This window comes from Sceloporus undulatus, chromosome 3 (genome assembly GCF_019175285.1).
Source record: "Sceloporus undulatus isolate JIND9_A2432 ecotype Alabama chromosome 3, SceUnd_v1.1, whole genome shotgun sequence".
NCBI classification, from domain to species: domain Eukaryota; kingdom Metazoa; phylum Chordata; class Lepidosauria; order Squamata; family Phrynosomatidae; genus Sceloporus; species Sceloporus undulatus.
This window is the reverse complement of record NC_056524.1, coordinates 176175651-176189064: the sequence shown is the minus strand read 5'-3', so window position 1 is coordinate 176189064 and position 13414 is coordinate 176175651. Positions and strand designations below refer to the sequence as shown.

Below are 13414 nucleotides of genomic sequence, written 5' to 3'. Positions count from 1 at the left end.
TACAGCCTATGTGAAGATTATGACAACATGAAAATGATGAAAACAACGAGTGCTTTACTGGTGTTAACACAAGACAAAAACAAGCATATAAAGGCAATTTGAATGTGGGGACAAATTTACTCACAACTGTGTGTGAGACAAGGCATTAATGTCAAAGCATTAAAAATGCTAAGGGAGCAGATGTAGCTTTTAAGAAGGAAAATATATATCAAGCTGTCAATTCCTGCAGGGAGAAAAGTGATCTTGTTTTAAAAGCTGTTATAGTTTGCCAGAAACTGGGATTGGAAACATCTGAATTTGCCATCTGCTTTGGTGGTGCTAATGTTGAACAAAAAGCCCATTTATTTTATGATCCCCTTCAGTATATTAGAACCAAAATTAGGAATGACCCACATACTGTATAGGGAAGGCTGGGATACACAGAAGGACTAATAATAGTTTAACTTCTGCTTTAAGTAGCTAGTTTGATTCCAGATCACTTTCTTAAAAATACAACAGTGGTTAGCAACTGATACCTGTCTTTGCCAGTAAAGTGGTAATTCTTCAACAGTCTTCAGGCTCTGAGTAACATTTTGCTGAGTCCATGGAAAATGTAGGGCAAGGGGTCACTACAGCAGTATATAGAGATCCAATAAAAGTGATGAAATTGTGTAATATATTTCTAAAGTGACACAGATAAACTGTATCACTTTATAACTTTTTATAACACTTTTATTGCAAAATCAGGTACTATTTCATGCAGCAAGAGCTTCTTCCAAAATTATTTAGCTGTCCCACTCAAAGTTCAAAATGTGGTATTTCTACTACAATTTCCATTTCCTTCCTTTAAAAAGTATACATTCTGTTAAACTTAATATCATAGAAATGTATATACATCTGAGTGCATTTCTTCCCATTAGGTTTTCGTTAATGCCTCGCACAAGAATGACCATACTGTGCTCATTTTATATACACTGATGTTTTACATAAAAAGATCACAAACCGTACATTTCACTTTTATGGGAAGTGAGCCACACTGTTTACATCCTCCCATTTTAAATCCACAGAGCTGTGGTTGGATAATGTTCCAGAACTAAGGGCCTTTACACAGCAGCCTGAAAGGCCCACCTGGGGGTAGAGTTGGGGCGTAGCATCCTAATGATGTGTGCCCAACTCCATTCCCGGGCATCCTGATGCCACGTGCCGGACTCAGTGCCGAAGGGGCGCCATATAGCCACGCCACAGCAGCTATGGTACCCTTGCAAGACCAAATCAGGGCCGCAGCATGAGGGGCCTTTAGGGGCCATCTGTTGAGCCCCTGTCTGTTTGATAACTCAGAGGCAGTTGGGAAAGGCCAGCCTAGGGGCAGTGTTGGGGCATGGCTTCCACATGATACACACCCTGGCTCTACCTCTAGACTGGGATGATGCCGTGCACTGCACCATATGGTGTGCAGGATCACGGCACTCCTCTGGTGCTGCATCTAGATGACACAGTGCCAAAGGAGTAGGTGTAAAGCTGTGATGCCAGTGGTGGCAGCACCCTTTCCAGGGCACAAAAAGAAGCTACTTTTTGCACTGCAGAAAGCCAGATTGGGGCTGTTGAGTGGCTCCAATCTGGGGAAGATGGAGGCGGCTGCAGGCTGCCCTTTCAGAGGTGGTCTTCACAGCCCCTCAGTCACATGGGATGTTCTTTAGGCATGCTGGGCTTTGCTGTCATTCACTATAATTTGAAAGTGCAAGCTTAATGCATGCACAGCATAGTACAGCAGTGTAACAATTCAAGGAATGATGGTGCTGAGGGCAAACTATCACTGAAGAAAGTTCATCTTCCATCATTAGTACTTTCTCACTGATAGGTATTGAGTGGTAAACATAGAGAATTTACAGAAAACAGTTTGGCTAAATTATTGCTTTTAACTGCCATGGAAAATACAAGATAATCTGAAGAAGGTATTTGGATTTCCTGATCTCCCTTGTCAGAAGGTCATGCAGAAAGGTGATAAAAATTAAGAAAGGCCAAGATGCTATGTTATAATAACATGGTTATTATAATTATATAACATTTATAATAGTTGTTACTGTTCAAGAAAACAGCGGTGGAAATGTGTCAAGTGTATTCTGCTGAAAATCTCAGCCCTTTATTATCCCATAAAATAATATATTAATTATTCCTCTTGAAGTAGTATACAGGATGAAGGAAAAGGGCTAAATAATGTGAAAGCACCATAAGGAATATGACAATATATTTGATATGCAAGATATTCAAATCATAACTTCTTAAGTAAATCTAAGTCTTCAAATTCCATATATTTCTAGCTGTGATTACTGGAATATGAACACACACACACACACACACACACACACATGCAATATGCATGAAGTAACATTTGGCTTTAGAATGACTAAAGAATGAACAGCTGTTCTTTTCAAAATTATATAATTTATAGCAAAGGTTGTCAAGAAAAGATAGATAGAATATGTAGCAACTCATTCTGTGGATACTTAACTTTTAATATCAAAGAAGTGCGCACAAACACATTGAAAGACACAACCATGATTACTTTCTTGATTGTTTTGGTTAACTTTCAAGTGCTTTTGACATGCAAAATAAATAAATAAAATAAACAAATACTCCTGTTGTCATCCTAAGATCAAAACAGCAAAACTGCTAGAGGAGGACAATTATTTTTCCAGTTAAACAAAATCACGGATGGATTGTCCGGCATATTACAGGTGAGCATGACCCTCCAATGGACAGCTAATGCAGTCCCCCCACCTCTTTGCAGTTGCAAAGTGTGTGTTTGTGTGTCTATTCACACACACACACTTCTACCCTTACCTGAGAGGCAGAAATCTAAAATAACAAAGTAATCTATACTATAATTTTTATCACACTGATGCAAGTAAAAGACACACTGGCTGAGATCTTGCATTGAGAAACGCAGCTGTGAGATGTAGTCACAATAGCCTCTAGTTCAAGCTGCTCCAGCCTACCTTTTTTCAGCTGCAGCCCCCAAACCTGGTTAATGTCCAGGATGGTGGAGAGTTGCAGGGGTAGTTCAGGCAAGCAGACCTATCTTTCTATAGCTGGGCACACAGCAACAGGTGCCATCAGGAACCCATAGTGGTCCTTGGGAGGTTCCTGTAGAAGAACCATTGCTCTGCATTCAGCTACAGGAAAATAGTGAAACACTTGTCTACTGCCTCTCCTGATCTCTCTCCATGTCTATGTGCCTACAAGTTGCTAGCTGATGTATGGAGACCCCATTAGTTTTATGGGATTTTCTTGGGCAAGGAATACTCAGAGGCAGTTTTCCTAGTTCCTTCCACTGAATTAGAGCCTACAGCACCTGGTATTTGCTGGCGGTCTCTCATCCAAGTACTAAACAGGGCTGACCAGATCAGATGGGCCTTTAGGGTGTTTAAAGACTGCTCTCTATCAGCCAGTAAATGGCTGAGTTCTGGGGGATGCTGCCAAAAGAAAGTGGCTTTTAAAGGGAGTATTTTTGGTCACTGAACTGTCAGTAATGAATTTCAGCCTCTGCAATTCTGTTTAATTTATGCTAAACTGTAGCTGAGCATAACATAACCTTTGTCTTTCCTTTATTCCCTATTTAAAATTAGTTAAGAGTTTTCAAAGAAAAATGTGGTTTGATTTTTTTTTCATTTTCTCATTTTATTTAAAACAGTTAATACTATTTAGCAGTACAAATCAAACAAAAGGCTGTATTTCTGGTTGTTGCTATATTTCTACATGGCAAATTAGAACCACCCCCAATTATTTCCATTTATAATTATGTTATAATTTTTTAAGATAAAAGCTTTAGGAATTAATTATTGGATGTTTTCTCATTAGATTGACCTCATTTTTCATGACTTTGTGTCAAAGGCACACAAATATCTGTAACAAAAAGAGATCAGCTTACCAACATTCAGCACTGACCAAATTTGAAATACATTTCTTTGAATGCAAAGCACATAAATTACTACACTAAAAATTAATGAGTGCAACAACTAAGTCATCCAGAATTAGTAAAGTGACACAAATGATAGTGAAAACTGCATATTGTGATTTAAATTGTATACAAACCTAGCTTGTATCAGTTAGTTAACAGTTGAACTTGCAATACATTCCATACCAAAAAGCACTAATATTCTTTTTTTTCATGTTAAGTAAAAGAAAGAGATAGTAAAATATGGAAGGAGCATATGTAATTTTTTTTAAAAGTAATACTTTTCAATTTAAAAATAACATTCTACAGAATCCTGGGATTTGTAGTTTTATGAAGCTACTCTTAGCTTGTGATTATGATCAGTGCCAAAACTGGGAGAAAAAGCATCATCAATAGATCAGATACCACTTGGAAAACAAAATGGGATAGCTTCCTTAAATCCCAGGTATGGGGGCGTATAAACTAAGTAGAAGTATTACTTCTATTAGTACTACTAGTATCCTATTCCATGCTGCATTCCCCGATTAAAGTCCTAATAGGTCTCCCTCCCTCTTCACTGGCAAGAAGACTGGCTAACGGGGTTTTTATTCTGTTTTTTATTATAATTGTATTTTTTGATGTATTTGATCGCTTGTTTTGTGTATTTGCACTGTTTTTACCTTGCTGTTAACCGCCCTGATCTATGGAAGGGCGGTATAAAAATAAAAATTTTATTATTTATTATTATTATTATTATTATTATTATTATTATTAGTCTACTTGAAAGAGAAGGGGGATGGCAGGCCTTCCCCACTTGGAGCTAGTTCTGGGGTAGACTTCTGAAGCCCACCAGTTTTTGAACATTTCTGAAAGGTGAGGCAAATTACTGGATCAGAATCCAAACGATAAGGAAAATTTTGAAATCATTGCCTTATGTTTAAATATGAAGTGGCTGACTTTTAAAAACGACTTGGCCTCTCCAGCTCTACTTCCCATGGGTTGGCAATATGCCATGGGGACAACACTATGTCATGACACACTGTCATTCTTAGGACATTTGCGATGGAGGGGTGACTATCCATTGTATGAGAAATTGCTGGATTAGTGTGCATCTGTGCCATGTAGTTGGAAATTTGACAGTTACTGTTTTCGAAGTAATTTGCTCAATTATTACTCATGACATTACTCATTCCAGTGATGAAAAATGTAACATGTAACTTTATTTATTGCAATGCTCTTTATGTTTCCATTACTGTGTGTTAATTTTCTCTATGATGTTTAAGACAATAGTATAACAACTGAAAAATTCCCATCAAAGTGCCTAAAGAAATGCCCTTAAAAAGTAACATTTTAAAACTAGAAGCCTGTTACGTCAATAAAGTGATCTAGCTCTTACTCATTATTTTTGAAATATGGATTTGTTGTACTCTCATTAACCTTCCACCAAAACAACTAACTACAGGTTGTACAGCCACTAAACTGGAGGTGGTAGCCTTCTCCATGAAGGAACTTCCAGCCGCAGATTGACATTGCCTGCAGTACACTGGAATTCCCTGTTCATAGACCTTCAAACAAAACTTTATTGTGGCTGCAGACTAGCCTCTTCAGTTACAATGAATCAAGTATAAAATGAACAGGTACAAGTTACAGGTCCTACATATGTGAACACAGCAACTGAAACATTTGTTTTTATTAACAGATCTATTACATCCTATTAATACTGATAAAATCAACAGGAAGGTTTATTAGCCAGCTGATTCCCAGCAGAAGATGCTAAAGCACAAAAGCTTGGCACTTTTAAAGTAATTTCAAAGATGGAATATGAAAGAAAGGAATACTGAAATCATCACATCTACCTGGTAAAACCACCAAAAGTTCAGTAATATACAGAAGGTGATGTTGTGCTGTATTCAGTAGAGAAGCAGATATTACAACTGACAATGGCAGCTACATTGGGAGTAAAGAATATCTGAGCATTTTCCCTCCCAGAGGGAAATGAGACCAGGTCAAGGTTCTACCGCAGAGCTATTCAAAGTGGTTACCATGGACTGGGACCAATACAGAGTGAATTTCCAAGGAAGAAAGAAACATTAGTAGTAAATAAGTATACCTATGTGTAATCACTGGGGTCCTCCAGTCACTTGAGGACTTCTCCTGAACCACAAAGGGTTAATCTGGGGGGGGGGGAGGTACATGCTAATGAGCTGTGACATCATAGCTGATGTAAGGTCTAACTGTCCAATCAGAGAGTAGGACCGGGAGATTCAAGAACATTCCTTGAGTTTAAATTCCTTTAAATACCGTGTAGGACGATGCTTTCTTTGTTCTCCATCTTTGTGTTTTGTGTGGGGGAACCAGCTGTGTGCTTGCATGGAGGAAGGCAAAAGTGATGCAAATGGAGCTAGGCCATGAGGGCCAGCTCCTTGCATCCGAGAACTCAACAAGGACTGCAAATCCCATCACTGTGTGAGTAGCTAGGAAATGTATTAGCTAGTGCGTTTAGGTTTTGTTATGTTTACCTAATAGCTTGCCTGAAATGAACTCTTTGTAACTATGGTTTTCTGTACCTGCAAGGCAAGGAGGCTTTGTATGAATCATATCTTCTCATCCTATTCTATTTCTTTAAAATAAATATCTTTCTTTAAAAGTATCTGCTGTTTCTCTCTGCTCCTGTACACATGCCTTAGCTCGGTTGCTGATTGCTTAAATTAGCAAGGAAAGGAAACTAGAGATCCCTAGCAAGTCTCAGTGTGTGCGTAGGGAAACATAATCTATTTGGATAATTTACTGAGTGGTGGCAGCAAGATACAGGGTCTCAAGGGGTCTCATTTAGCTCAGTAGAGAGTGGGAATGGAGACCTAGGAAATCCTAGAAGGGAAAGTGTGAAGGGGACACCCTGGGAGTAAGAGCCACGCACAGGGCCAGTTGCTCCAGGGATCACCCCCCCCAGATCACTGCAATATGACACATTGGGAAATATCTGAGAATTTAAGAAGCACTACTCTACACTATTTAGGGACACTATGTTGTGAATATAATTGGCCAGGATAAAAATTCTGTTATAATTCCCAGCTGCTGGGTAACTTAATATCTGTGCCTTATCTTCCTGAAGAACTACAGCCCAGATTTCTGGCACAGAACTGATGGTGTATGTGTAGGAGCCCATATCACTGTAGTTTCTGTTATCCAGTTTTAAGGGGGGGGGAACCCTAATTTGATCAAGTGGGTTACTCTGAGCAGGACAAAATTTAGTTTGACCCAATAGGTAACTACATGTAACCAGGCATACACTTCTAGAAGAAACATCCCAGCTCTCACATCCTTTTACACCATGCAGCACTGTGATTCTGCTTTAACTACCATTATGAAATCCTATGGTATCCTGGTGTCAATAGTTTAGTGAGGCACTAACTCTCTCTGACTCAGAATATGAAATAAGTGGAAGCATAATGGTATATGTGTGAAAGGGCCCCAACTAATGCATCAGTGATACAGAATGGGGCAACAAAATTATTTTTCAAGAATGTAGCTTCCAAGTGGTGAAAGGCTTGGTGTATATACAGCTCTGAGCTGTACAGCAATTGAAGGAACACATATACAGGAAAACATTTATCATAGATGGTGCATATGAATCGCCTTTAGAAAAATAAATAAATAAATAAATAAATAAATAAATAAATATATTGACTCCCAGCACACCTATGCAGTCTGGACTCTCCAGAAACTAGATGACTGGAATATAACTTATAAATATTGATACAGCATGACTAGACTATATCATGACCATTGATCTTCCAACTTGTGTTGGATAGGCAGGCTGGCTGAAATATAAATATTTTCTTCATTCCTTGCTAGAGCAACAAAGACTTCCTGATGTACACCTGTATCCTTGGTTATTTTTTACTGCCAACATCCAGTTTGTCTTCCATTCCTGACTTGCTCTTTGATTCTGTTCTGCTTCTTAGTCTTGTCTTCTGATTTGCCTTTGGTTTCCTCTAATGGTGTGTCCCACACTATCTCATTCCTTTCCCTCCTTAGTTTGCTGCATACAAACCACCAGTGGCAGTTGGTGGTTTCCACTCTTGCTTGAAATCCAGACTTTAAAGAATGCTCCATCTATTTTGTGGATATGTGTAAGCATGTTGGATAGCTCAGATTGAATATTAGAGTGAATCCACTGTTCTACTCATAGAGAACCCACTGACTGGTACTGCAGGTCACCTTGATGCATTGCCCAATGCAGGCAGCCACATTTTCTCTCAAGAATGCCCCTTTGATACTAACTTCCGTTTTCTTTATTATTAATGGCTTTACTTCTTCAGCATGGCATTTCACTTTGTCTTGTCCTTTCCTAGTTCCTTTAAATTCTGGCTTACATGATTTTGTTTTGCCTTTCCTTATCATTTCTTTTGAGCCTCCAAAATACAAATCTCCTCGAAAATAGACAATGTAAAAATGACACCTTTCTAACTCAGCACATCCCTCTTGTACATTCATCATAATACTGCTTACTGTGAGAATAAAGTTCTGGTGATCTTTTCTTTCCTTTTTCTTAACTTAAATAGGAGAGGTACATACTTTATGGCATTGCCTCCTATCCCTGGAAAATTTGATCCTTGATCTATAAAAATATTTTGAGTCTTCAAGAGAGAACCTCACTTTAGAACATCTCATCTTCCTTTGTCATATGTTACAGTGCAAAGCAGAGTTATAATCACAAAGCTATTAATCATTAGTACCTGAACATTGGGGCATCTCCTTTCTTTATGTAAGTCAAGGGTTGCTCAGTATTTGGGAGTCTGAGTGTCCAATTTTCTCTCCCTGAAATTCTTGGATGGGGCATAAGGACTACTAAAAACAAAGGCAAAGTAACAACAAACCCCAAAATGCCGGAATTCTAATTTTGGTTTGATAAATTAAATTTCTTTAATGTTAAACAGTGCAGGAGGGCTTTGAGATCTATTCAGAATGTGAAACATTGCTTCAGGAAGCTTCTATTATAAAAATGTTGATCTGGGGGATTCTGGGTAGGTGTCAGATGGCCGTAAAAATAAACTAAACATTTTCAAGAACAGCTGGTTTGCCCGGCCCTTATTGTGATCTGATGACTCTGGTGGCAAAGTGAAGTGGAAGAGGCAGCGGATCACACACATATGTTTGCGGTAATGCATTTTGCTCTCACTTTAAAAATAATGCCCAAAGTGGCTTGACCAAAATTAAGAATAGAAATAAGCTGCCATTGAGGCTGTTGGCACCAACCCTTTTTGAACAAAGAACAGCCCATTTTTCTTGCCTGAAGTTGTCATTTTTAAAGAAAAAAATGTAAGAAACATTAAATGTGCATATGCATTTAACATATCATCTAGCTTGGCACTGAATTAATTGCAAGAGAACTGTCAGAAACTGGCAGGACATAGTGAAAGAATAAATTGTCATGGAAAGTAGCTAGCTCTCATGTTGCTCCAATATAAAAATCACCAGGGAGTCCTTCACCTGTGGTATTCCTGAGGATAAAGAATCTAAGAGTTGTTTGGGGCTTTGGTGAAAACACTCCAAATGGTGATCTGGCATGACTGTATACCATAATTGTCCAATGTTCTTTCTTATCTAAAAGGTAACTCTGGCCAGAACCTTGTTGGAGAACTATTCTGGAGTAATGGTCCATTATGCTGCCATAGTGCAGTTTTATAGGGATGCACAGTGGCAGTGGGATGAAAGCATAGAAAAGCCATTGCTTTTGGGAGACCAAAGGGCAAAGCAGATGGTACAAAAGGTCTGCACCAGAACCACGCCACCGCCTTGCCCCCAGCACTGTGGCAGCTGCACATACCTATCCTCAATCTGTGCCACCACATTTTACATCTCCTTTTTGGGCTGATTCTTTGGAAAAGAGCCAAACCTGGGGCAGCTTCTAGCTGAATTTGGGGCATATGTCATCTGAACACCATGCTACCAATGCAGCCTGATGGCGGCCTTTTTGGGCCGTTTGAGGCACCACTTGCCCTGGTGGCCTATAAGCAGTTGGATAGTGGCAAGGCAGCCTTCTTTCCTGACAGTGACAGCTTTCTCTGATTTTTCCACATCACTGTTGTGTTGGCAGTCATTTTATTATTGCCAGCACAGTGGTGGCCCCACCATCCGCACTTCTGAAATGATGCAGGCCAACATTATCACAATGAAAAGAAAGCTGCATTAGTATTTGTGGATGCAGAAAAAGTGTTTGATAATGTAAATTGGGTATTTATGATAGAACTGGAGAAATGGATGGACATGAGAGATAATTTTGTAAAATGAATAGAACAGATATATAAAGATCAAGTAATGCAAGTAACTGTGAACGGGGGGAAAAACAAAAGAATTCAGAATAGAAAAAGGAACTAGACAGGGATGCCCTCTATCACCCTTATTGTTTATACTAGTATTAGAGATACTAAATAATAACAGAAGAAGTAACCTAAACATACAAGGAGTGAAGATAGGAAATCAAAGTTATAAACTAAAGGCATATGCCAATGATTTAGTCATATTCTTGGGGGATCCCTTAAATAACATCGAAGAACTAAATAAATCTATAAAGTAATTTGGAGAGTTGGCCAGGTTTAAGATTAATATGGAAAAAAAAATCAATGATTGTTAAGCATTTGACAAAAAGGAAGAACAAGAGCTGAGTAAATTTCTGAATATAGGATTAAGAGCAAAGTTAAATACTTTGGTATATGGATAACGAAAAGAAATTGAGATTTATTTGAAAATAACTATAGTCAAATGTAGAAGGATATGAAAAAAGAATTGGAGATATGGGCTCGACTAAATTTTTCTGTATTGGGAAAGATTGCAACTATTAATCAAAACATTCTCCCCAGACTGATATTTTTATTTCAAAGCCTACCAGTTATTATGAATGCAAAATGTTTTTGAGAATGGAATCTGGGCTGGTAGAAAACCCAGGATAAAATGGAAAATCTTGATAGATAGAAAGGAAAGAGGAGGCCTGGGGTTACCGGATTTGCTAATATATTATTATGCTTGTGGATTAACATGGTTAACAGAATATATTAAGTTACAGGATGAGAGAATACTGAAATCAGAATGCCATAATTTGAGATTTGGACTACATGCATTTACTGTATATACTTGTGTATAAGTCAACCTCATGTATAAGTTGAGGGCATTTTTGGGGCCAAAATCATGGATTTTGATATGACCCATGGATAATTCAAGGGTCAAACACTGGGCCATGTTACAAAAGATCTAAAGGGGGAAGCAAACCACCACTTTCCTTCCTCCTTCTTCCTCTCTGGACCTCTCCTAAGGGTCACAGTCTTGGCATGGAAAACAGGGAAACAAACCTCGGCACACACGCTTTCTCCTTCCTCCCTTTACTACCAGGATTTCCAAGGCTCATTGCTTGCTTGCAAAATGGGGTACAGACCTCTCTCTCCCTTGCCTCATCAGCGGTTTGTTAGCTGGCTATGAAGGAAGGTTGCGGGATAAGGCAGAGAGAGAGAGAGAGAGAGAGGAGAGTGTGTGGGGATTCAAACGGGGAGGCAAACTTTATCTTTCTTTCTCTCCCTGGTCCATGCAGCTGTTAGCTCTGGGTATGAAGGAAGGCTGAGGGATAACACACACATACACCGAGGAGAGTGTGCATGGGGAATAGAATGGGGAGATGTTTAGAGATCCTTGGCTACAAAGGAAGGGTGGGCTCTTCTTTTAGGAACTTTATAAGCAGTATTAACTTATTCCCCCCGTATATAAGTCAACCATGATTTTGGAGTCCATTTTTGGGGTATAAATTTCTCGACTTATAGCGGAGTATATATGGTATGTGGTGTGGGAAGATAAAGCAGAAGAAAGACTTTGATAATCATTATGTAAGAAGAGGGTTGTTGAAAATATGGCGGCACATTAAAAGGAAGTATTATTACTGTTATGGACTTCACCACAAGAAGCGTTATTTGGTAAGTATGAAAAATAGTTAACATATGAGCAGATATTGTGGAAAAAAGGATCAAAAGTTATAGAGTAAGAGAACTAGAAAAACAAGGGATAATAGTGCAATAGTTTCTGCATAGTCAGTTGAAAGAGCAAAAATGGATTTAAGACTATAGGGAATATAAGAGGCTACAAATGAACTTGATGAGATATTTTTCGAAAAAGGAAAGAAAAAAAGATATAAAATTCTATCAGAACTTATTAGTAAGGGAATTAGAGCAAGGGATAGTAAAAGAGTAAATGATAAAGTGGAGTCAATTCTTTCATTATAATATAGAATTGGAAAAACGGAAGAGCTCCTGGGACAAGACTAACAAATTTACATTAGCACAAAATCTTAAGAAAAACTATTATAAAATGCTGTATATGTAGCATCTAACTCCGGTAAAATTAGCAAAGAATTATGAAGATGCAAACCCAAGAGTTGGAAATGTAAAGAAAAGGACATGTCATATCATATCATATATGGTGGAATTTTAAGCTGGCAAAACAAAAAAAAGTATTTGAAAAATATACATATGGTGATTGTTAAAATGTTAAGATTCTCTTTTGTTATGAAACCGGAATTGTATTTATTAAATATGACATATGTATTGGGAGGCAGAAAGAAAATACTGTAAACTGATACTATATATGGCAATGGCAGCAAGGTTCTTGTATGCCTGGATGGGGAAGAACTGTCAAATACTGACAATGGAAGAATTATTAGAGAAATTACTAGATTTATGGGATATGGACGGGTTCTCAAGAAAAATGAAAGAGGAAAAGATACAATGATAGAAGATGACTGGGATTTAGTTGTAACATTTTGGAAAGAAAGTTTTATAATTAAATAAATGATTAAAATTGAAAAAAGGACAGTAAAACGGGTAGTGAACGGTTATACAGTAAGAGAGGGACAAAAAAAGAGTATTAGAAGAACATAAGGAAAATCCAAACAGTAACAAAGCATGGTGGATATAGGGAATTTAATCACCAGAAGGGAGTAGAAGATTAGGAGGATGGTGAAGAATTGAAGAATACAGAAGTGTGCCAAGGATAAAAGGGAAGAGGAGAGTGATATGAGACAAAAAATAGTGATGTAGGTATGCATTTTTGGTCTGAGGTTTATGTATATATGTATATATGGAGGTTTGTAGAATGATAATATGTATATTGTATATTCAGATGTCCTTTTGTGTGTAGTTGGATTTTAATAATTAAAATAAATTTATAATAATAAAAAAGAAAAGAAATTATGCAGGCCAACAGGATCTTGGCTTAAGCCAGTTAACTGCTACCTTTGGAACATCTAAATCTGTGAGAAGCTTCGAAAGCATATAATTTGGTTCCAGAATTCCTGCTTGGCACTGAGTGTTTTACAGGTTAGTACAGTAATGGCATGAATGCTGAATATTGGCCTGCCCAAGCTCTAACATCTAAATGTGTAACCTCTAAATCGGGGTAGGGCCTCATCTAGCTCCCTGTGTGACCCACCTTTTTTTCTGAGCCCTCCAGTGCTTGCTA

General features: G+C 38.1%; 1 protein-coding gene across 2 annotated transcripts in view; it reads right to left on the bottom strand.

Moving 5' to 3' along the window:
- Positions 1–13414, bottom strand: part of PCDH15 (protocadherin related 15) — a 648893-nt gene that overhangs the window by 71124 nt on the left and 564355 nt on the right. The window lies entirely within an intron of this gene.